This window comes from Mixophyes fleayi (assembly GCF_038048845.1).
Source record: "Mixophyes fleayi isolate aMixFle1 chromosome 6 unlocalized genomic scaffold, aMixFle1.hap1 SUPER_6_unloc_1, whole genome shotgun sequence".
Taxonomy (NCBI): Eukaryota; Metazoa; Chordata; class Amphibia; order Anura; family Limnodynastidae; genus Mixophyes; species Mixophyes fleayi.
Window position 1 is genome coordinate 77,817 of NW_027445892.1, and position 23,797 is coordinate 101,613.

Here is a 23,797-nt window from a genome sequence, read left to right on the forward strand (position 1 = left end):
GTCTCCCTCTTGTGGACCCAGTGACATAATAAAGGCAAGTGAGGATTATGACACACACCTTTTAGAACCCTGCTGCTGTTGCAGCATGCAGCTTCCTTTTCTATTTACTTGCCGGTGGCCCGAGAAACAATTGTGATGCACCTTGAAGTGCTGTTTCTGTGACATGCTGTGAATATTCCGAAAGAAGCTGGGCAGACAGTGTGATTAATTGCCTGGGGAGACGAGGACGGAACGGCAGGCCGACTAATCAGCGGGCGTCGTTGCACTTATGGTCAAGGGGAGGAGTTAATGCAAATTTTGCAGGCATCTCGTTTGAAAAGTCCTCGGCTCATGTGCGTGCCTTTGCAGACAGAGAGGTGTAAAGAGGGTCCCAGTGAAGGTGTCAGGCTTTTCAGGCTAGTCGGGCCTAGAATGTGCAGCAATGGAGTGTTGTGGGCCGCCGCTGAAGAAAGTATACGGCGTGTGGCGTGGCTGTCTCCTACAGTTGTCAGGCCTAGCCTGAGAAGCGGGCGCTTTCCTGGGTCCCTTTTCAGGTTATCGCTTCTCGGCCTTTTGGCTAAGATCAAGTGTAGTATCTGTTCTTATCAGTTTACCAACTACCCGGTGGAGGTTATGCTGAGTGTGGCTCATCCGATAGCGCACTCTAACATTGGTGAGGGGCTGATGTAGACTCTGCTGCATGGTGCACTTGTCTCTCTCCTGCCCAAAACCCAGAGGACATACCTGAGTGTGGCTCATCCGATAGCACACTCTAACCCTGGTGAGGAACTGTTTGAGACTTGTGTTACCCGATCAAAGCCGGCCAGGAGCAAGAAGACCGACCCCGGGGAAGAAGCGCTGCCGACCCCCCCTGCCTGCCGGGAAGAAGACGCCGGGAGCACCTCCGGCTGAAGAAGCCCTCCTCTCCTCGGGCCCTGCTCCACTGGAAGAAGCGCCTCCTCTTCAGCGGAAGCCCCTGCTCCTCTCTACCCAGCGGGAGGACATCTGCACTGCTCCCTCCACCCCGGACGACCAGCCTCTCTACCCCAGGAAGAGCCAGGACGATGGCCTCAGCTACCCCAGCTCCTGCCTCCACCCCTGCTCCTGCCCCTGGGAAGAAGGGAGGAAAGAACACCGCCCCGAAGCCTCTCCCCGTGGCCGGAACCTCTGCCTCCACCGCCCCTGCTGCTGCCGGACAAGGCCAGCCCAACCAGGACACCCCCCAGAAGACCCCCACCCTGGAACCCTGGATGAGGCAGACCGTGGTCCTGAAGCTGAAGGAAGTGGAAGGAAGGGTCCCAGACATGACGGCCGAGACCTTCGGCAAGAAGATGATCCTGGACCAGGGCTTCTCCAAGGCTGAAACCCTCAGCGTGCAGAACTACCTGAAAGGGATCTGGTACATCACCTTCGCCTCCATTGCCATCTGCAAGAGGTACTGGGAGGCAGTGAAGACTGCGAGACCGGAGTCTCCCTTCTCCCGCTTCGTGGGGAACTGCCCCATCCAGAGAGAGGAGAGAAGAGTCACGGTCTCCATGAGAAATCCTCACACCCCTGGTAAGGACATCGCTACCTTCCTGAGCCGCTTCTGCTCCGTGGTCAAGGACCCCTCCAAGATCCTGGACGTCAACGGCTTCTGGACAGGCAAGTGGTCCATTATCATCAGACTGAGGAAAGACAGCACGGCAACTGACGGACTCCAACACCTGCCATCAAGCTTTGCCCTGGGCGGCTCTGCCGGCCTCCTCCACTATGCCGATCAGCCGAGGAACTGCAGAAAATGCGGGGAAGCTGACCACATGGCGAGAAGCTGCAAGGTCTCAGCCTGCAGGAACTGCAAGGTGGCGGGGCACGAGTCCAAGGATTGCCCAAGAAAATTGTCCTGCAACCTCTGCGGCCTGGCCAGCCACATCTACAGGGACTGCCCCCAGAGGGCCAGATCCTACGCTGCAGCTGCCGGGATTGGACTGCCGGAAAGCGGACCTGCCCCTGCCCTGCAGCCCAAGCCAGCCCAGAGGAAGCAACAGAAGCCCACACCGCAGCCAAGAGCTGGTAAGATATCTCCCACCCCTGTTGTGACAGCACCCCCCTCCCTCCCCGCTGTCACAACACCCCCCCCCCCTGCAGTAGCACTAACCCCCTCCACCGCTACTGCAGCTCCCCCCCTTTCCCTGGAGGATTTCCCCCCCCTCCTCCCTCTTGTGTCTGCAGGTGATGAGAACAAACAAAGAAGGAAGCGGAAAGAGCTGGACAGCCCAGCTGGCGACTCTGACCCTTCCAAGAAAAAGGCAATCGAGCTGGAAGAGGACCCTCTCCCGTCAGAGGGGGCCCTGGTAGAGATGGTGGATGAGCTGCTGGATTCTGAGCAGGAGGAGGAAGAATTCCTACAACTGCCCCAAATCTGCCTATTCGACCAGCTAGAGGAGAAAGGCCTGCTCCCACCCGAAGGGGACACGGGCAGACCGGACCAAGTCCCACCGGACAAGGAGGGTAACTGATGTATTGATTGTGCTAACTCTCTTTTTTCTCCCAACTAATGGCTAACTTTTCTCTTTTTACCATTAATGTGAGGAGTGTGAAGGATAAGATTAGACGTCAGTCTGTGTTTACCTTTCTTGACAGTCAGAAATGTGATGTTTACATGTTGCAGGAATGTTCTCTCCCTTTCTCTAGTTCCTACAGGCATCTGGGGAGGCAGTGGTCTCACGGGCCCTCCTATTGGTCTGGGGGGAGTGACTGTAAGTCTGCAGGGGTCGCCATTCTTATCAGGGGAAGCCTCTTCACATTAGATTCCGTTCAGGAGTTTGTCTGCGGCAGATTGCTTATCGTAGATGGCTCCTGGGCGGGTGAGCCTATCAGGCTTATCTGTGTGTATGCATCCCCGGGTAAGAATGAGCGTTTGGAGCTTTTCCAGACCCTGCGGGCCCAGCTCGCAACCACCAGGGCGGTAGTGATGGCTGGGGACTTTAACTGTCCTATAGAGGAAGATGGTAGGAGTTCTTGTACTAATGCTAAACTTGATGTTTCTTCCAGGTTGTTGCAGGAGATGGTAGCCGAAGCATCCTTGCGGGATGCAGTGGGATCTATGGGGGCCGGCTCTGTGAATTATACTTGGAGCCGCCCCGATGGCTCAGTGCGTTCCCGGATTGACTTTGTGTTTACATCGAGAGCGGTAAGACAAAACAGGCATGTCATGGTTCCCTGCTTTTTCTCTGATCATAGGGCCATTCTCTTTGAAGGTGTTCTGGGTCACGGGTTCCCTCCCGGCCCTGGCTCTTGGAAGCTGAACTGCGCTCTGCTGGGAAAGGAAGAGGTGATGGTTGAGCTGAGGGATGCCTATGTAATGTGGAAAAATGACAAAATGTATTTTGACTGTATGTCTAACTGGTGGGAGTATGTCAAGGGCAAGTTTCGCAGTTTCTTTCAGGCTAAAGGCCGCCAACAGGCGTGTGAGAGGAAGAGGAACTTCAGGAGACTTCAGCGTCAGCTGCAGTCCCTGCTGGATCTCCAACTCTGCGGCTGGGATGTGAAGGATGATCTGGCTGAGGCCAAAGGGGGCCTGAAAAGGCACTTCGAGGAAGAGGCCAATCGCATCATCTTCCGTTCCAAGGTGGAGAATCTGGAGAAGGGTGAGAAATGTAATTCTTTCTTTTTCAGAAAACTCCACTCCGGCCACACGCCCCTGACTGAGCTGCGGGACGAGTCTGGCACCCCCAGGAGGGGGAAGGAGGGCGTCATGGGAGTCGTCTCAGACTACTACGGCAAACTCTACTCCCCTAAGACTACAGACGACGACGCAGCTGAATCTTTCCTGTCAGGTATCACTAACCCTATTGATCCTACAGGTAGGGCAGCTATGGATGCCCCCCTCACCTTGGGGGAGCTGCACTCTGCCGCTAAATCCTTTAGGCCGGGCAGGACCCCGGGCAGTGATGGCCTCCCAGCCGAGCTCTATGTAGCGCTGTGGGACCTCATTGGCCCGGACCTGTTAGAGCTGTATGAGGAGATGGTGGTGGAGGGCAGGATGCCTCCTACTCTGAGAGAGGGCTTGATCACGATTTTGTACAAGCGCAAGGGAGAGAGATGTGACCTCAAAAATTGGAGGCCCATCTCCCTCCTGAACGTGGACTACAAGATTTTGGCCAAGGTACTAGCCAACAGGCTAAAGGTTGTCATTGGGCGAATTGTTCATCCTGATCAGACTTGTGGCATTCCTGGTAGAAGGATTGCAGACAGCCTTGCGCTGCTGAGGGACACGGTTCATTATATCAAAGACCGCCATGCACATGTGGCCCTGGTCAGTCTTGATCAGGAGAAGGCCTTTGATCGTGTCTCTCATGGTTTTATGCGTAAGGTTCTGTGCAGGTTTGGATTGGGTGATATGTTTTGTTCTTATGTTAACCTGATGTACCTTGATATTTACAGCTCTGTGTTGGTGAACGGCTGGAAGACTGACCCCTTCTCTGTACTGTCTGGGGTCAGACAAGGCTGCCCTCTTTCACCTCTCCTTTTTGTCTGTTGTATAGAGCTCTTTGCGATGTCCATCAGGCGAAACCCAGAGATCAGAGGGATCACCGCACCGGGTCCAGACCGACTAGAGGCCAAGTGTTCGCTCTACATGGACGACGTCACTGTCTTCTGCGCTGATCAGCGTTCGGTGGCAGCACTCGTCCAGACCTGCAACAACTTCGGCCAAGCTTCAGGGGCAAAAGTCAACTGCGGGAAGTCAGAGGCAATGCTGTTTGGTCAGTGGCACCTGTCATCCCCCGCTGCATTCCCCTTCACAATCAAGCCGGACTTCATCAAAATTCTTGGAGTTTGGTTCGGTGGAGAGGAGGCGGCCCTGAAGTGCTGGGAAGAGAGACTGGCAACAGTCCGGCAAAAGATTGGACTGTGGAGCCTCAGACTTCTTACCATCGAAGGGAAAGCACTGGTACTGCGCAACGAGATTCTTCCCGTTCTTCAGTACACGGCCCAAGCTTGGCCACCTCTTGCTGCCGTCTGTAAGACCATCACGAGGACAGTCTTTCACTTCATCTGGGGCTCCAAAATGGACAGAGTGAAGCGGTCTGTTATGTACAAGGAGCCCCACAAAGGTGGGAAAGGGATCCCTGATATCCCCACCATGCTGCGGGCCTTCTTTGTTTGCAACTGTATCCGCAGGACACTCCTTGAAAAGAACGTTTGCTCTGCTGGGAAGTCCATGTCACGCTTTTTCCTTCTTCCTCTTTGGAGGAAACTTGGTTGGGACAAGTGGGACAGCTCCTTCCCTTACAACTGGACTACACCTTGGTTTTACCTGGATGTTGGACAATTTGTGAGGGAGCACCATCTGGAGGGACTTAAACCAGACTTGTGGAAACCTAAAACTATCCACAAGCTCATCAGAGCTAAGGACATTATGGAGTCTGTTCCAGGGCTCCCTGTGGCCACGGCCAAACATGTTTGGGAGAATGTGGCCTCTAAGAGACTGACTAATGGACATAAAGACATTGCATGGATGGCCATTCAGGGGGGTTTGCCTCTCAGGACATTTATGCACTCCCGAAACCTGTGCAGATATGTTCACTGCCCCTTTTGTATTACCAAGAGGGAGACTGCTCAACATATCTTTTGGGACTGTCCCACTGCACAGGCATTGTTGGATGCCCTGGAACATGAACTTAAGGACAGTGTGCCCAGGACTTGCCTCTCATACCATTCGGTATTTTATGGATTATTTCCTGGGACTCACACCGTTGAGGCAATCCAGGAGGCCTGGCGCCTTATGAACTGTTTTAAGGACGCTATGTGGCTTGCCAGGAACCGCCTCATCTTGAAGCGGGAGAAGATGACCATCCAGGACTGTCGCAGGCTTATCCATAGCCTGTTAAGAGACTATAACACCCTTGACAGTCCTGAGGAAGATGAAGACGACGATTGATTGTAATTGATTGATTGTTGTCTCCTCTTCTCCTCCTCCCCATTGTGTCTATTTTCAATAAAAAACTTTGGTTTGTGCTCCCCTCCCTCTCCCCCTCCAACCCATTCCCCTTCACAGCATGAAGTATTATTGAATGTCATGTCTATTTATGCACCCTTCCCTTTGTGTCTGTCCTCAATAAAAAACTTTTTGCTCGTGACTCCATCACCCTACCCCTCTCACCTACCTCCCCCTCACACCCAATGTTATTTTATTGCACTGTAATACACTGTAAAGTTTGAATGGTTAGTGCAGTACTTGATGTATATAGTGTAGGATGTCATGTCTTGTACTTTATGCCCTGTATTGCACTAAAACGTATGCATGATCATGTCTTACGGTGTACTGCGTACACTTGAATGAAATGTATGAACTGTGTTTTTTGTACTTTATACAAAATAAAGCTACTTTTTCAATCAAAAAATCTGTTCTTATCAGTTTAATATCTGATACGCCCCCTATCTGGGGGCCATATATTAAATGGATTTTTAGAACAGGGAGATGGAAGAAGAGCTTGCTCTGTCCACTCCACGCATTGACCTGGTATTGCAGTACTTCCAGGACCGGTGCACTTCTCTTATCCAGTTATCAAAAAATAGAATCATGTCTCTTTTCAGCAACAAAAAAACATAAGAACAGATTTTTGTCTCCTGTGTCTTATTTCGTGTCAATTTATTGTGTCTTTTTGTTGTTTTGTTTCTTATCTCTTTTAGCAAACAAGCATTTGCAGATAAGAAGACCCTTTTCTTTGTCCAAAAGGATTACTGAATTGATCCAATTATTCCTTTAATGGAGCAACTTGTGATTTGCAAATTCAATTGGATCTCCGAATGAATGAAACTATTAATCTGACGTAGTGTGTCTCCCTCTTGTGGACCCAGTGACATAATAAAGGCAAGTGAGGATTATGACACACACCTTTTAGAACCCTGCTGCTGTTGCAGCATGCAGCTTCCTTTTCTATTTACTTGCCGGTGGCCCGAGAAACAATTGTGATGCACCTTGAAGTGCTGTTTCTGTGACATGCTGTGAATATTCCGAAAGAAGCTGGGCAGACAGTGTGATTAATTGCCTGGGGAGACGAGGACGGAACGGCAGGCCGACTAATCAGCGGGCGTCGTTGCACTTATGGTCAAGGGGAGGAGTTAATGCAAATTTTGCAGGCATCTCGTTTGAAAAGTCCTCGGCTCATGTGCGTGCCTTTGCAGACAGAGAGGTGTAAAGAGGGTCCCAGTGAAGGTGTCAGGCTTTTCAGGCTAGTCGGGCCTAGAATGTGCAGCAATGGAGTGTTGTGGGCCGCCGCTGAAGAAAGTATACGGCGTGTGGCGTGGCTGTCTCCTACAGTTGTCAGGCCTAGCCTGAGAAGCGGGCGCTTTCCTGGGTCCCTTTTCAGGTTATCGCTTCTCGGCCTTTTGGCTAAGATCAAGTGTAGTATCTGTTCTTATCAGTTTAATATCTGATACGCCCCCTATCTGGGGGCCATATATTAAATGGATTTTTAGAACAGGGAGATGGAAGAAGAGCTTGCTCTGTCCACTCCACGCATTGACCTGGTATTGCAGTACTTCCAGGACCGGTGCACTTCTCTTATCCAGTTATCAAAAAATAGAATCATGTCTCTTTTCAGCAACAAAAAAACATAAGAACAGATTTTTGTCTCCTGTGTCTTATTTCGTGTCAATTTATTGTGTCTTTTTGTTGTTTTGTTTCTTATCTCTTTTAGCAAACAAGCATTTGCAGATAAGAAGACCCTTTTCTTTGTCCAAAAGGATTACTGAATTGATCCAATTATTCCTTTAATGGAGCAACTTGTGATTTGCAAATTCAATTGGATCTCCGAATGAATGAAACTATTAATCTGACGTAGTGTGTCTCCCTCTTGTGGACCCAGTGACATAATAAAGGCAAGTGAGGATTATGACACACACCTTTTAGAACCCTGCTGCTGTTGCAGCATGCAGCTTCCTTTTCTATTTACTTGCCGGTGGCCCGAGAAACAATTGTGATGCACCTTGAAGTGCTGTTTCTGTGACATGCTGTGAATATTCCGAAAGAAGCTGGGCAGACAGTGTGATTAATTGCCTGGGGAGACGAGGACGGAACGGCAGGCCGACTAATCAGCGGGCGTCGTTGCACTTATGGTCAAGGGGAGGAGTTAATGCAAATTTTGCAGGCATCTCGTTTGAAAAGTCCTCGGCTCATGTGCGTGCCTTTGCAGACAGAGAGGTGTAAAGAGGGTCCCAGTGAAGGTGTCAGGCTTTTCAGGCTAGTCGGGCCTAGAATGTGCAGCAATGGAGTGTTGTGGGCCGCCGCTGAAGAAAGTATACGGCGTGTGGCGTGGCTGTCTCCTACAGTTGTCAGGCCTAGCCTGAGAAGCGGGCGCTTTCCTGGGTCCCTTTTCAGGTTATCGCTTCTCGGCCTTTTGGCTAAGATCAAGTGTAGTATCTGTTCTTATCAGTTTAATATCTGATACGCCCCCTATCTGGGGGCCATATATTAAATGGATTTTTAGAACAGGGAGATGGAAGAAGAGCTTGCTCTGTCCACTCCACGCATTGACCTGGTATTGCAGTACTTCCAGGACCGGTGCACTTCTCTTATCCAGTTATCAAAAAATAGAATCATGTCTCTTTTCAGCAACAAAAAAACATAAGAACAGATTTTTGTCTCCTGTGTCTTATTTCGTGTCAATTTATTGTGTCTTTTTGTTGTTTTGTTTCTTATCTCTTTTAGCAAACAAGCATTTGCAGATAAGAAGACCCTTTTCTTTGTCCAAAAGGATTACTGAATTGATCCAATTATTCCTTTAATGGAGCAACTTGTGATTTGCAAATTCAATTGGATCTCCGAATGAATGAAACTATTAATCTGACGTAGTGTGTCTCCCTCTTGTGGACCCAGTGACATAATAAAGGCAAGTGAGGATTATGACACACACCTTTTAGAACCCTGCTGCTGTTGCAGCATGCAGCTTCCTTTTCTATTTACTTGCCGGTGGCCCGAGAAACAATTGTGATGCACCTTGAAGTGCTGTTTCTGTGACATGCTGTGAATATTCCGAAAGAAGCTGGGCAGACAGTGTGATTAATTGCCTGGGGAGACGAGGACGGAACGGCAGGCCGACTAATCAGCGGGCGTCGTTGCACTTATGGTCAAGGGGAGGAGTTAATGCAAATTTTGCAGGCATCTCGTTTGAAAAGTCCTCGGCTCATGTGCGTGCCTTTGCAGACAGAGAGGTGTAAAGAGGGTCCCAGTGAAGGTGTCAGGCTTTTCAGGCTAGTCGGGCCTAGAATGTGCAGCAATGGAGTGTTGTGGGCCGCCGCTGAAGAAAGTATACGGCGTGTGGCGTGGCTGTCTCCTACAGTTGTCAGGCCTAGCCTGAGAAGCGGGCGCTTTCCTGGGTCCCTTTTCAGGTTATCGCTTCTCGGCCTTTTGGCTAAGATCAAGTGTAGTATCTGTTCTTATCAGTTTAATATCTGATACGCCCCCTATCTGGGGGCCATATATTAAATGGATTTTTAGAACAGGGAGATGGAAGAAGAGCTTGCTCTGTCCACTCCACGCATTGACCTGGTATTGCAGTACTTCCAGGACCGGTGCACTTCTCTTATCCAGTTATCAAAAAATAGAATCATGTCTCTTTTCAGCAACAAAAAAACATAAGAACAGATTTTTGTCTCCTGTGTCTTATTTCGTGTCAATTTATTGTGTCTTTTTGTTGTTTTGTTTCTTATCTCTTTTAGCAAACAAGCATTTGCAGATAAGAAGACCCTTTTCTTTGTCCAAAAGGATTACTGAATTGATCCAATTATTCCTTTAATGGAGCAACTTGTGATTTGCAAATTCAATTGGATCTCCGAATGAATGAAACTATTAATCTGACGTAGTGTGTCTCCCTCTTGTGGACCCAGTGACATAATAAAGGCAAGTGAGGATTATGACACACACCTTTTAGAACCCTGCTGCTGTTGCAGCATGCAGCTTCCTTTTCTATTTACTTGCCGGTGGCCCGAGAAACAATTGTGATGCACCTTGAAGTGCTGTTTCTGTGACATGCTGTGAATATTCCGAAAGAAGCTGGGCAGACAGTGTGATTAATTGCCTGGGGAGACGAGGACGGAACGGCAGGCCGACTAATCAGCGGGCGTCGTTGCACTTATGGTCAAGGGGAGGAGTTAATGCAAATTTTGCAGGCATCTCGTTTGAAAAGTCCTCGGCTCATGTGCGTGCCTTTGCAGACAGAGAGGTGTAAAGAGGGTCCCAGTGAAGGTGTCAGGCTTTTCAGGCTAGTCGGGCCTAGAATGTGCAGCAATGGAGTGTTGTGGGCCGCCGCTGAAGAAAGTATACGGCGTGTGGCGTGGCTGTCTCCTACAGTTGTCAGGCCTAGCCTGAGAAGCGGGCGCTTTCCTGGGTCCCTTTTCAGGTTATCGCTTCTCGGCCTTTTGGCTAAGATCAAGTGTAGTATCTGTTCTTATCAGTTTAATATCTGATACGCCCCCTATCTGGGGGCCATATATTAAATGGATTTTTAGAACAGGGAGATGGAAGAAGAGCTTGCTCTGTCCACTCCACGCATTGACCTGGTATTGCAGTACTTCCAGGACCGGTGCACTTCTCTTATCCAGTTATCAAAAAATAGAATCATGTCTCTTTTCAGCAACAAAAAAACATAAGAACAGATTTTTGTCTCCTGTGTCTTATTTCGTGTCAATTTATTGTGTCTTTTTGTTGTTTTGTTTCTTATCTCTTTTAGCAAACAAGCATTTGCAGATAAGAAGACCCTTTTCTTTGTCCAAAAGGATTACTGAATTGATCCAATTATTCCTTTAATGGAGCAACTTGTGATTTGCAAATTCAATTGGATCTCCGAATGAATGAAACTATTAATCTGACGTAGTGTGTCTCCCTCTTGTGGACCCAGTGACATAATAAAGGCAAGTGAGGATTATGACACACACCTTTTAGAACCCTGCTGCTGTTGCAGCATGCAGCTTCCTTTTCTATTTACTTGCCGGTGGCCCGAGAAACAATTGTGATGCACCTTGAAGTGCTGTTTCTGTGACATGCTGTGAATATTCCGAAAGAAGCTGGGCAGACAGTGTGATTAATTGCCTGGGGAGACGAGGACGGAACGGCAGGCCGACTAATCAGCGGGCGTCGTTGCACTTATGGTCAAGGGGAGGAGTTAATGCAAATTTTGCAGGCATCTCGTTTGAAAAGTCCTCGGCTCATGTGCGTGCCTTTGCAGACAGAGAGGTGTAAAGAGGGTCCCAGTGAAGGTGTCAGGCTTTTCAGGCTAGTCGGGCCTAGAATGTGCAGCAATGGAGTGTTGTGGGCCGCCGCTGAAGAAAGTATACGGCGTGTGGCGTGGCTGTCTCCTACAGTTGTCAGGCCTAGCCTGAGAAGCGGGCGCTTTCCTGGGTCCCTTTTCAGGTTATCGCTTCTCGGCCTTTTGGCTAAGATCAAGTGTAGTATCTGTTCTTATCAGTTTAATATCTGATACGCCCCCTATCTGGGGGCCATATATTAAATGGATTTTTAGAACAGGGAGATGGAAGAAGAGCTTGCTCTGTCCACTCCACGCATTGACCTGGTATTGCAGTACTTCCAGGACCGGTGCACTTCTCTTATCCAGTTATCAAAAAATAGAATCATGTCTCTTTTCAGCAACAAAAAAACATAAGAACAGATTTTTGTCTCCTGTGTCTTATTTCGTGTCAATTTATTGTGTCTTTTTGTTGTTTTGTTTCTTATCTCTTTTAGCAAACAAGCATTTGCAGATAAGAAGACCCTTTTCTTTGTCCAAAAGGATTACTGAATTGATCCAATTATTCCTTTAATGGAGCAACTTGTGATTTGCAAATTCAATTGGATCTCCGAATGAATGAAACTATTAATCTGACGTAGTGTGTCTCCCTCTTGTGGACCCAGTGACATAATAAAGGCAAGTGAGGATTATGACACACACCTTTTAGAACCCTGCTGCTGTTGCAGCATGCAGCTTCCTTTTCTATTTACTTGCCGGTGGCCCGAGAAACAATTGTGATGCACCTTGAAGTGCTGTTTCTGTGACATGCTGTGAATATTCCGAAAGAAGCTGGGCAGACAGTGTGATTAATTGCCTGGGGAGACGAGGACGGAACGGCAGGCCGACTAATCAGCGGGCGTCGTTGCACTTATGGTCAAGGGGAGGAGTTAATGCAAATTTTGCAGGCATCTCGTTTGAAAAGTCCTCGGCTCATGTGCGTGCCTTTGCAGACAGAGAGGTGTAAAGAGGGTCCCAGTGAAGGTGTCAGGCTTTTCAGGCTAGTCGGGCCTAGAATGTGCAGCAATGGAGTGTTGTGGGCCGCCGCTGAAGAAAGTATACGGCGTGTGGCGTGGCTGTCTCCTACAGTTGTCAGGCCTAGCCTGAGAAGCGGGCGCTTTCCTGGGTCCCTTTTCAGGTTATCGCTTCTCGGCCTTTTGGCTAAGATCAAGTGTAGTATCTGTTCTTATCAGCTTACCAACTACCCGGTGGAGGTTATGCTGAGTGTGGCTCATCCGATAGCGCACTCTAACATTGGTGAGGGGCTGATGTAGACTCTGCTGCATGGTGCACTTGTCTCTCTCCTGCCCAAAACCCAGAGGACATACCTGAGTGTGGCTCATCCGATAGCACACTCTAACCCTGGTGAGGAACTGTTTGAGACTTGTGTTACCCGATCAAAGCCGGCCAGGAGCAAGAAGACCGACCCCGGGGAAGAAGCGCTGCCGACCCCCCCTGCCTGCCGGGAAGAAGACGCCGGGAGCACCTCCGGCTGAAGAAGCCCTCCTCTCCTCGGGCCCTGCTCCACTGGAAGAAGCGCCTCCTCTTCAGCGGAAGCCCCTGCTCCTCTCTACCCAGCGGGAGGACATCTGCACTGCTCCCTCCACCCCGGACGACCAGCCTCTCTACCCCAGGAAGAGCCAGGACGATGGCCTCAGCTACCCCAGCTCCTGCCTCCACCCCTGCTCCTGCCCCTGGGAAGAAGGGAGGAAAGACCACCGCCCCGAAGCCTCCCCCCGTGGCCGGAACCTCTGCCTCCACCGCCCCTCCTGCTACCGGACAAGGCCAGCCCAGCCAGGACAACCCCCAGAAGACCCCCACTCTGGAACCCTGGATGAGGCAGACCGTGGTCCTGAAGCTGAAGGAAGTGGAAGGAAGGGTCCCAGACATGACGGCCGAGACCTTCGGCAAGAAGATGATCCTGGACCAGGGCTTCTCCAAGGCTGAAACCCTCAGCGTGCAGAATTACCTGAAAGGGATATGGTACATCACCTTCGCCTCCATTGCCATCTGCAAGAGGTACTGGGAGGCAGTGAAGACTGCGAGACCGGAGTCTCCCTTCTCCCGCTTCGTGGGGAACTGCCCCATCCAGAGAGAGGAGAGAAGAGTAACGGTCTCCATGAGAAATCCTCACACCCCTGGTAAGGACATCGCTACCTTCCTGAGCCGCTTCTGCTCCGTGGTCAAGGACCCCTCCAAGATCCTGGATGTCAACGGCTTCTGGACAGGCAAGTGGTCCATTATCATCAGACTGAGGAAAGACAGCACGGCAACTGACGGACTCCAACACCTGCCATCAAGCTTCGCCCTGGGCGGCTCTGCCGGCCTTCTTCACTATGCCGATCAGCCGAGGAACTGCAGAAAATGCGGGGAAGCTGACCACATGGCAAGAAGCTGCAAGGTCTCAGCCTGCAGGAACTGCAAGGTGGCGGGGCACGAGTCCAAGGATTGCCCAAGAAAATTGTCCTGCAACCTCTGCGGCCTGGCCAGCCACATCTACAGGGACTGCCCCCAGAGGGCCAGATCCTACGCTGCAGCTGCCGGGATTGGACTGCCGGAAAGCGGACCTGCCCCTACCCTGCAGCCCAAGCCAGCCCAGAGGAAGCAACAGAAGCCCACACCGCAGCCAAGAGCTGGTAAGATATCTCCCACCCCTGTTGTGACAGCCCCCCCCTCCCTCCCCGCTGTCACAACACCCCCTCCCCCTGCAGTAGCACTAACCCCCTCCACCGCTACTGCAGCTCCCCCCCTTTCCCTGGAGGATTTCCCCCCCCTCCTCCCTCTTGTGTCTGCAGGTGATGAGAACAAACAAAGGAGGAAGCGGAAAGAGCTGGACAGCCCAGCAGGCGACTCTGACCCTTCCAAGAAAAAGGCAATCGAACTGGAAGAGGACCCTCTCCCGTCAGAGGGGGCCCTGGTAGAGATGGTGGATGAGTTGCTGGATTCTGAGCAGGAGGAGGAAGAATTCCTGCAACTGCCCCAAATCTGCCTATTCGACCAGCTAGAGGAGAAAGGTCTGCTCCCACCCGAAGGGGACACGGGCAGACCGGACCAAGTCCCACCGGACAAGGAGGGTAACTGATGTATTGACTGGGCTAACTCTTTTTTTTCTCCCAACTAATGGCTAACTTTTCTCTTTTTACCATTAATGTGAGGAGTGTGAAGGATAAGATTAGACGTCAGTCTGTGTTTACCTTTCTTGACAGTCAGAAATGTGATGTTTACATGTTGCAGGAATGTTCTCTCCCTTTCTCTAGTTCCTACAGGCATCTGGGGAGGCAGTGGTCTCACGGGCCCTCCTATTGGTCTGGGGGGAGTGACTGTAAGTCTGCAGGGGTCGCCATTCTTATCAGGGGAAGCCTCTTCACATTAGATTCCGTTCAGGAGTTTGTCTGCGGCAGATTGCTTATCGTAGATGGCTCCTGGGCGGGTGAGCCTATCAGGCTTATCTGTGTGTATGCATCCCCGGGTAAGAATGAGCGTTTGGAGCTTTTCCAGACCCTGCGGGCCCAGCTCGCAACCACCAGGGCGGTAGTGATGGCTGGGGACTTTAACTGTCCTATAGAGGAAGATGGTAGGAGTTCTTGTACTAATGCTAAACTTGATGTTTCTTCCAGGTTGTTGCAGGAGATGGTAGCCGAAGCATCCCTGCGGGATGCAGTGGGATCTATGGGGGCCGGCTCTGTGAATTATACTTGGAGCCGCCCCGATGGCTCAGTGCGTTCCCGGATTGACTTTGTGTTTACATCGAGAGCGGTAAGACAAAACAGGCATGTCATGGTTCCCTGCTTTTTCTCTGATCATAGGGCCATTCTCTTTGAAGGTGTTCTGGGTCACGGGTTCCCTCCCGGCCCTGGCTCTTGGAAGCTGAACTGCGCTCTGCTGGGAAAGGAAGAGGTGATGGTTGAGCTGAGGGATGCCTATGTAATGTGGAAAAATGACAAAATGTATTTTGACTGTATGTCTAACTGGTGGGAGTATGTCAAGGGCAAGTTTCGCAGTTTCTTTCAGGCTAAAGGCCGCCAACAGGCGTGCGAGAGGAAGAGAAACTTCAGGAGACTTCAGCGTCAGCTGCAGTCCCTGCTGGATCTCCAACTCTGCGGCTGGGATGTGAAGGATGATCTGGCTGAGGCCAAAGGGGGCCTGAAAAGGCACTTCGAGGAAGAGGCCAATCGCATCATCTTCCGTTCCAAGGTGGAGAATCTGGAGAAGGGTGAGAAATGTAATTCTTTCTTTTTCAGAAAACTCCACTCCGGCCACACGCCCCTGACTGAGCTGCGGGACGAGTCTGGCACCCCCAGGAGGGGGAAGGAGGGCGTCATGGGAGTCGTCTCAGACTACTACGGCAAACTCTACTCCCCTAAGACTACAGACGACGACGCAGCTGAATCTTTCCTGTCAGGTATCACTAACCCTATTGATCCTACAGGTAGGGCAGCTATGGATGCCCCCCTCACCTTGGGGGAGCTGCACTCTGCCGCTAAATCCTTTAGGCCGGGCAGGACCCCGGGCAGTGATGGCCTCCCAGCCGAGCTCTATGTAGCGCTGTGGGACCTCATTGGCCCGGACCTGCTAGAGCTGTATGAGGAGATGGTGGTGGAGGGCAGGATGCCTCCTACTCTGAGAGAGGGCTTGATCACGATTTTGTACAAGCGCAAGGGAGAGAGATGTGACCTCAAAAATTGGAGGCCCATCTCCCTCCTGAACGTGGACTACAAGATTTTGGCCAAGGTACTAGCCAACAGGCTAAAGGTTGTCATTGGGCGAATTGTTCATCCTGATCAGACTTGTGGCATTCCTGGTAGAAGGATTGCAGACAGCCTTGCGCTGCTGAGGGACACGGTTCATTATATCAAAGACCGCCATGCACATGTGGCCCTGGTCAGTCTTGATCAGGAGAAGGCCTTTGATCGTGTCTCTCATGGTTTTATGCGTAAGGTTCTGTGCAGGTTTGGATTGGGTGATATGTTTTGTTCTTATGTTAACCTGATGTACCTTGATATTTACAGCTCTGTGTTGGTGAACGGCTGGAAGACTGACCCCTTCTCTGTACTGTCTGGGGTCAGACAAGGCTGCCCTCTTTCACCTCTCCTTTTTGTCTGTTGTATAGAGCTCTTTGCGATGTCCATCAGGCGAAACCCAGAGATCAGAGGGATCACCGCACCGGGTCCAGACCGACTAGAGGCCAAGTGTTCGCTCTACATGGACGACGTCACTGTCTTCTGCGCTGATCAGCGTTCGGTGGCAGCACTCGTCCAGACCTGCAACAACTTCGGCCAAGCTTCAGGGGCAAAAGTCAACTGCGGGAAGTCAGAGGCAATGCTGTTTGGTCAGTGGCACCTGTCATCCCCCGCTGCATTCCCCTTCACAATCAAGCCGGACTTCATCAAAATTCTTGGAGTTTGGTTCGGTGGAGAGGAGGCGGCCCTGAAGTGCTGGGAAGAGAGACTGGCAACAGTCCGGCAAAAGATTGGACTGTGGAGCCTCAGACTTCTTACCATCGAAGGGAAAGCACTGGTACTGCGCAACGAGATTCTTCCCGTTCTTCAGTACACGGCCCAAGCTTGGCCACCTCTTGCTGCCGTCTGTAAGACCATCACGAGGACAGTCTTTCACTTCATCTGGGGCTCCAAAATGGACAGAGTGAAGCGGTCAGTTATGTACAAGGAGCCCCACAAAGGTGGGAAAGGGATCCCGGATATCCCCACCATGCTGCGTGCCTTCTTTGTTTGCAACTGTATCCGCAGGACACTCCTTGAAAAGAACGTTTGCTCTGCTGGGAAGTCCATGTCACGCTTTTTCCTTCTTCCTCTTTGGAGGAAACTTGGTTGGGACAAGTGGGACAGCTCCTTCCCTTACAACTGGACTACACCTTGGTTTTACCTGGATGTTGGACAATTTGTGAGGGAGCACCATCTGGAGGGACTTAAACCAGACTTGTGGAAACCTAAAACTATCCACAAGCTCATCAGAGCTAAGGACATTATGGAGTCTGTTCCAGGGCTCCCTGTGGCCACGGCCAAACATGTTTGGGAGAATGTGGCCTCTAAGAGACTGACTAATGGACATAAAGACATTGCATGGATGGCCATTCAGGGGGGTTTGCCTCTCAGGACATTTATGCACTCCCGGAACCTGTGCAGATATGTTCACTGCCCCTTTTGTATTACCAAGAGGGAGACTGCTCAACATATCTTTTGGGACTGTCCCACTGCACAGGCATTGTTGGATGCCCTGGAACAGGAACTTAAGGACAGTGTGCCCAGGACTTGCCTTTCATACCATTCGGTATTTTATGGATTATTTCCTGGGACTCACACCGTTGAGGCAATCCAGGAGGCCTGGCGCCTTATGAACTGTTTTAAGGACGCTATGTGGCTTGCCAGGAACCGCCTCATCTTGAAGCGGGAGAAGATGACCATCCAGGACTGTCGCAGGCTTATCCATAGCCTGTTAAGAGACTATAACACCCTTGACAGTCCTGAGGAAGATGAAGACGACGATTGATTGTAATTGATTGATTGTTGTCCCCTCTTCTCCTCCTCCCCATTGTGTCTATTTTCAATAAAAAACTTTGGTTTGTGCTCCCCTCCCTCTCCCCCTCCAACCCATTCCCCTTCACAGCATGAAGTATTATTGAATGTCATGTCTATTTATGCACCCTTCCCTTTGTGTCTGTCCTCAATAAAAACTTTTTGCTCGTGACTCCATCACCCTACCCCTCTCACCTACCTCCCCCTCACATCCAATGTTATTTTATTGCACTGTAATACACTGTAAAGTTTGAATGGTTAGTGCAGTACTTGATGTATATAGTGTAGGATGTCATGTCTTGTACTTTATGCCCTGTATTGTACTAAAACGTATGCATGATCATGTCTTACGGTGTACTGCGTACACTTGAATGAAATGTATGAACTGTGTTTTTTGTACTTTATACAAAATAAAGCTACTTTTTCAATCAAAAAATCTGTTCTTATCAGTTTAATATCTGATACGCCCCCTATCTGGGGGCCATATATTAAATGGATTTTTAGAACAGGGAGATGGAAGAAGAGCTTGCTCTGTCCACTCCACGCATTGACCTGGTATTGCAGTACTTCCAGGACCGGTGCACTTCTCTTATCCAGTTATCAAAAAATAGAATCATGTCTCTTTTCAGCAACAAAAAAACATAAGAACAGATTTTTGTCTCCTGTGTCTTATTTCGTGTCAATTTATTGTGTCTTTTTGTTGTTTTGTTTCTTATCTCTTTTAGCAAACAAGCATTTGCAGATAAGAAGACCCTTTTCTTTGTCCAAAAGGATTACTGAATTGATCCAATTATTCCTTTAATGGAGCAACTTGTGATTTGCAAATTCAATTGGATCTCCGAATGAATGAAACTATTAATCTGACGTAGTGTGTCTCCCTCTTGTGGACCCAGTGACATAATAAAGGCAAGTGAGGATTATGACACACACCTTTTAGAACCCTGCTGCTGTTGCAGCATGCAGCTTCCTTTTCTATTTACTTGCCGGTGGCCCGAGAAACAATTGTGATGCACCTTGAAGTGCTGTTTCTGTGACATGCTGTGAATATTCCGAAAGAAGCTGGGCAGACAGTGTGATTAATTGCCTGGGGAGACGAGGACGGAACGGCAGGCCGACTAATCAGCGGGCGTCGTTGCACTTATGGTCAAGGGGAGGAGTTAATGCAAATTTTGCAGGCATCTCGTTTGAAAAGTCCTCGGCTCATGTGCGTGCCTTTGCAGACAGAGAGGTGTAAAGAGGGTCCCAGTGAAGGTGTCAGGCTTTTCAGGCTAGTCGGGCCTAGAATGTGCAGCAATGGAGTGTTGTGGGCCGCCGCTGAAGAAAGTATACGGCGTGTGGCGTGGCTGTCTCCTACAGTTGTCAGGCCTAGCCTGAGAAGCGGGCGCTTTCCTGGGTCCCTTTTCAGGTTATCGCTTCTCGGCCTTTTGGCTAAGATCAAGTGTAGTATCTGTTCTTATCAGTTTAATATCTGATACGCCCCCTATCTGGGGGCCATATATTAAATGGATTTTTAGAACAGGGAGATGGAAGAAGAGCTTGCTCTGTCCACTCCACGCATTGACCTGGTATTGCAGTACTTCCAGGACCGGTGCACTTCTCTTATCCAGTTATCAAAAAATAGAATCATGTCTCTTTTCAGCAACAAAAAAACATAAGAACAGATTTTTGTCTCCTGTGTCTTATTTCGTGTCAATTTATTGTGTCTTTTTGTTGTTTTGTTTCTTATCTCTTTTAGCAAACAAGCATTTGCAGATAAGAAGACCCTTTTCTTTGTCCAAAAGGATTACTGAATTGATCCAATTATTCCTTTAATGGAGCAACTTGTGATTTGCAAATTCAATTGGATCTCCGAATGAATGAAACTATTAATCTGACGTAGTGTGTCTCCCTCTTGTGGACCCAGTGACATAATAAAGGCAAGTGAGGATTATGACACACACCTTTTAGAACCCTGCTGCTGTTGCAGCATGCAGCTTCCTTTTCTATTTACTTGCCGGTGGCCCGAGAAACAATTGTGATGCACCTTGAAGTGCTGTTTCTGTGACATGCTGTGAATATTCCGAAAGAAGCTGGGCAGACAGTGTGATTAATTGCCTGGGGAGACGAGGACGGAACGGCAGGCCGACTAATCAGCGGGCGTCGTTGCACTTATGGTCAAGGGGAGGAGTTAATGCAAATTTTGCAGGCATCTCGTTTGAAAAGTCCTCGGCTCATGTGCGTGCCTTTGCAGACAGAGAGGTGTAAAGAGGGTCCCAGTGAAGGTGTCAGGCTTTTCAGGCTAGTCGGGCCTAGAATGTGCAGCAATGGAGTGTTGTGGGCCGCCGCTGAAGAAAGTATACGGCGTGTGGCGTGGCTGTCTCCTACAGTTGTCAGGCCTAGCCTGAGAAGCGGGCGCTTTCCTGGGTCCCTTTTCAGGTTATCGCTTCTCGGCCTTTTGGCTAAGATCAAGTGTAGTATCTGTTCTTATCAGCTTACCAACTACCCGGTGGAGGTTATGCTGAGTGTGGCTCATCCGATAGCGCACTCTAACATTGGTGAGGGGCTGATGTAGACTCTGCTGCATGGTGCACTTGTCTCTCTCCTGCCCAAAACCCAGAGGACATACCTGAGTGTGGCTCATCCGATAGCACACTCTAACCCTGGTGAGGAACTGTTTGAGACTTGTGTTACCCGATCAAAGCCGGCCAGGAGCAAGAAGACCGACCCCGGGGAAGAAGCGCTGCCGACCCCCCCTGCCTGCCGGGAAGAAGACGCCGGGAGCACCTCCGGCTGAAGAAGCCCTCCTCTCCTCGGGCCCTGCTCCACTGGAAGAAGCGCCTCCTCTTCAGCGGAAGCCCCTGCTCCTCTCTACCCAGCGGGAGGACATCTGCACTGCTCCCTCCACCCCGGACGACCAGCCTCTCTACCCCAGGAAGAGCCAGGACGATGGCCTCAGCTACCCCAGCTCCTGCCTCCACCCCTGCTCCTGCCCCTGGGAAGAAGGGAGGAAAGAACACCGCCCCGAAGCCTCTCCCCGTGGCGGGAACCTCTGCCTCCACCGCCCCTCCTGCTGCCGGACAAGGCCAGCCCAACCAGGACACCCCCCAGAAGACCCCCACCCTGGAACCCTGGATGAGGCAGACCGTGGTCCTGAAGCTGAAGGAAGTGGAAGGAAGGGTCCCAGACATGACGGCCGAGACCTTCGGCAAGAAGATGATCCTGGACCAGGGCTTCTCCAAGGCTGAAACCCTCAGCGTGCAGAATTACCTGAAAGGGATATGGTACATCACCTTCGCCTCCATTGCCATCTGCAAGAGGTACTGGGAGGCAGTGAAGACTGCGAGACCGGAGTCTCCCTTCTCCCGCTTCGTGGGGAACTGCCCCATCCAGAGAGAGGAGAGAAGAGTCACGGTCTCCATGAGAAATCCTCACACCCCTGGTAAGGACATCGCTACCTTCCTGAGCCGCTTCTGCTCCGTGGTCAAGGACCCCTCCAAGATCCTGGATGTCAACGGCTTCTGGACAGGCAAGTGGTCCATTATCATCAGACTGAGGAAAGACAGCACGGCAACTGACGGACTCCAACACCTGCCATCAAGCTTTGCCCTGGGCGGCTCTGCCGGCCTCCTCCACTATGCCGATCAGCCGAGGAACTGCAGAAAATGCGGGGAAGCTGACCACATGGCGAGAAGCTGCAAGGTCTCAGCCTGCAGGAACTGCAAGGTGGCGGGGCACGAGTCCAAGGATTGCCCAAGAAAATTGTCCTGCAACCTCTGCGGCCTGGCCAGCCACATCTACAGGGACTGCCCCCAGAGGGCCAGATCCTACGCTGCAGCTGCCGGGATTGGACTGCCGGAAAGCGGACCTGCCCCTGCCCTGCAGCCCAAGCCAGCCCAGAGGAAGCAACAGAAGCCCACACCGCAGCCAAGAGCTGGTAAGATATCTCCCACCCCTGTTGTGACAGCACCCCCCTCCCTCCCCGCTGTCACAACACCCCCCCCCCCTGCAGTAGCACTAACCCCCTCCACCGCTACTGCAGCTCCCTCCCTTTCCCTGGAGGATTTCCCCCCCCTCCTCCCTCTTGTGTCTGCAGGTGATGAGAACAAACAAAGAAGGAAGCGGAAAGAGCTGGACAGCCCAGCTGGCGACTCTGACCCTTCCAAGAAAAAGGCAATCGAGCTGGAAGAGGACCCTCTCCCGTCAGAGGGGGCCCTGGTAGAGATGGTGGATGAGCTGCTGGATTCTGAGCAGGAGGAGGAAGAATTCCTACAACTGCCCCAAATCTGCCTATTCGACCAGCTAGAGGAGAAAGGTCTGCTCCCACCCGAAGGGGACACGGGCAGACCGGACCAAGTCCCACCGGACAAGGAGGGTAACTGATGTATTGACTGTGCTAACTCTCTTTTTTCTCCCAACTAATGGCTAACTTTTCTCTTTTTACCATTAATGTGAGGAGTGTGAAGGATAAGATTAGACGTCAGTCTGTGTTTACCTTTCTTGACAGTCAGAAATGTGATGTTTACATGTTGCAGGAATGTTCTCTACCTTTCTCTAGTTCCTACAGGCATCTGGGGAGGCAGTGGTCTCACGGGCCCTCCTATTGGTCTGGGGGGAGTGACTGTAAGTCTGCAGGGGTCGCCATTCTTATCAGGGGAAGCCTCTTCACATTAGATTCCGTTCAGGAGTTTGTCTGCGGCAGATTGCTTATCGTAGATGGCTCCTGGGCGGGTGAGCCTATCAGGCTTATCTGTGTGTATGCATCCCCGGGTAAGAATGAGCGTTTGGAGCTTTTCCAGACCCTGCGGGCCCAGCTCGCAACCACCAGGGCGGTAGTGATGGCTGGGGACTTTAACTGTCCTATAGAGGAAGATGGTAGGAGTTCTTGTACTAATGCTAAACTTGATGTTTCTTCCAGGTTGTTGCAGGAGATGGTAGCCGAAGCATCCTTGCGGGATGCAGTGGGATCTATGGGGGCCGGCTCTGTGAATTATACTTGGAGCCGCCCCGATGGCTCAGTGCGTTCCCGGATTGACTTTGTGTTTACATCGAGAGCGGTAAGACAAAACAGGCATGTCATGGTTCCCTGCTTTTTCTCTGATCATAGGGCCATTCTCTTTGAAGGTGTTCTGGGTCACGGGTTCCCTCCCGGCCCTGGCTCTTGGAAGCTGAACTGCGCTCTGCTGGGAAAGGAAGAGGTGATGGTTGAGCTGAGGGATGCCTATGTAATGTGGAAAAATGACAAAATGTATTTTGACTGTATGTCTAACTGGTGGGAGTATGTCAAGGGCAAGTTTCGCAGTTTCTTTCAGGCTAAAGGCCGCCAACAGGCGTGTGAGAGGAAGAGGAACTTCAGGAGACTTCAGCGTCAGCTGCAGTCCCTGCTGGATCTCCAACTCTGCGGCTGGGATGTGAAGGATGATCTGGCTGAGGCCAAAGGGGGCCTGAAAAGGCACTTCGAGGAAGAGGCCAATCGCATCGTCTTCCGTTCCAAGGTGGAGAATCTGGAGAAGGGTGAGAAATGTAATTCTTTCTTTTTCAGAAAACTCCACTCCGGCCACACGCCCCTGACTGAGCTGCGGGACGAGTCTGGCACCCCCAGGAGGGGGAAGGAGGGCGTCATGGGAGTCGTCTCAGACTACTACGGCAAACTCTACTCCCCTAAGACTACAGACGACGACGCAGCTGAATCTTTCCTGTCAGGTATCACTAACCCTATTGATCCTACAGGTAGGGCAGCTATGGATGCCCCCCTCACCTTGGGGGAGCTGCACTCTGCCGCTAAATCCTTTAGGCCGGGCAGGACCCCGGGCAGTGATGGCCTCCCAGCCGAGCTCTATGTAGCGCTGTGGGACCTCATTGGCCCGGACCTGCTAGAGCTGTATGAGGAGATGGTGGTGGAGGGCAGGATGCCTCCTACTCTGAGAGAGGGCTTGATCACGATTTTGTACAAGCGCAAGGGAGAGAGATGTGACCTCAAAAATTGGAGGCCCATCTCCCTCCTGAACGTGGACTACAAGATTTTGGCCAAGGTACTAGCCA

The 23,797-nt window shown here is 50.9% G+C and overlaps 6 non-coding genes and 5 pseudogenes across 6 annotated transcripts; all 11 read left to right on the forward strand.

Annotated features, from left to right (window-relative positions):
• Positions 1-536: 536 nt before the first annotated feature.
• On the forward strand, positions 537-693 carry LOC142111982 (U2 spliceosomal RNA; annotated as a pseudogene).
• Positions 694-6,345: 5,652 nt separating this feature from the next.
• Positions 6,346-6,518, forward strand: LOC142111925 (U2 spliceosomal RNA; annotated as a pseudogene).
• Positions 6,519-7,337: 819 nt separating this feature from the next.
• Positions 7,338-7,528, forward strand: LOC142111963 (U2 spliceosomal RNA). The gene has a single exon (XR_012681088.1). It is a non-coding gene; the product is annotated as a U2 spliceosomal RNA (small nuclear RNA).
• An 819-nt stretch (positions 7,529-8,347) lies between these two features.
• Positions 8,348-8,538, forward strand: LOC142111977 (U2 spliceosomal RNA). The gene has a single exon (XR_012681091.1). It is a non-coding gene; the product is annotated as a U2 spliceosomal RNA (small nuclear RNA).
• Positions 8,539-9,357: 819 nt separating this feature from the next.
• LOC142111989 (U2 spliceosomal RNA) lies at positions 9,358-9,548 on the forward strand. The gene has a single exon (XR_012681093.1). It is a non-coding gene; the product is annotated as a U2 spliceosomal RNA (small nuclear RNA).
• An 819-nt stretch (positions 9,549-10,367) lies between these two features.
• LOC142112001 (U2 spliceosomal RNA) lies at positions 10,368-10,558 on the forward strand. The gene has a single exon (XR_012681095.1). It is a non-coding gene; the product is annotated as a U2 spliceosomal RNA (small nuclear RNA).
• An 819-nt stretch (positions 10,559-11,377) lies between these two features.
• LOC142112013 (U2 spliceosomal RNA) lies at positions 11,378-11,568 on the forward strand. The gene has a single exon (XR_012681098.1). It is a non-coding gene; the product is annotated as a U2 spliceosomal RNA (small nuclear RNA).
• Positions 11,569-12,387: 819 nt separating this feature from the next.
• On the forward strand, positions 12,388-12,544 carry LOC142111992 (U2 spliceosomal RNA; annotated as a pseudogene).
• Positions 12,545-18,195: 5,651 nt separating this feature from the next.
• On the forward strand, positions 18,196-18,368 carry LOC142111927 (U2 spliceosomal RNA; annotated as a pseudogene).
• An 819-nt stretch (positions 18,369-19,187) lies between these two features.
• Positions 19,188-19,378, forward strand: LOC142112014 (U2 spliceosomal RNA). Its single transcript, XR_012681099.1, has one exon. It is a non-coding gene; the product is annotated as a U2 spliceosomal RNA (small nuclear RNA).
• An 819-nt stretch (positions 19,379-20,197) lies between these two features.
• LOC142111993 (U2 spliceosomal RNA) lies at positions 20,198-20,354 on the forward strand (annotated as a pseudogene).
• The last annotated feature ends 3,443 nt before the right edge of the window (positions 20,355-23,797 follow it).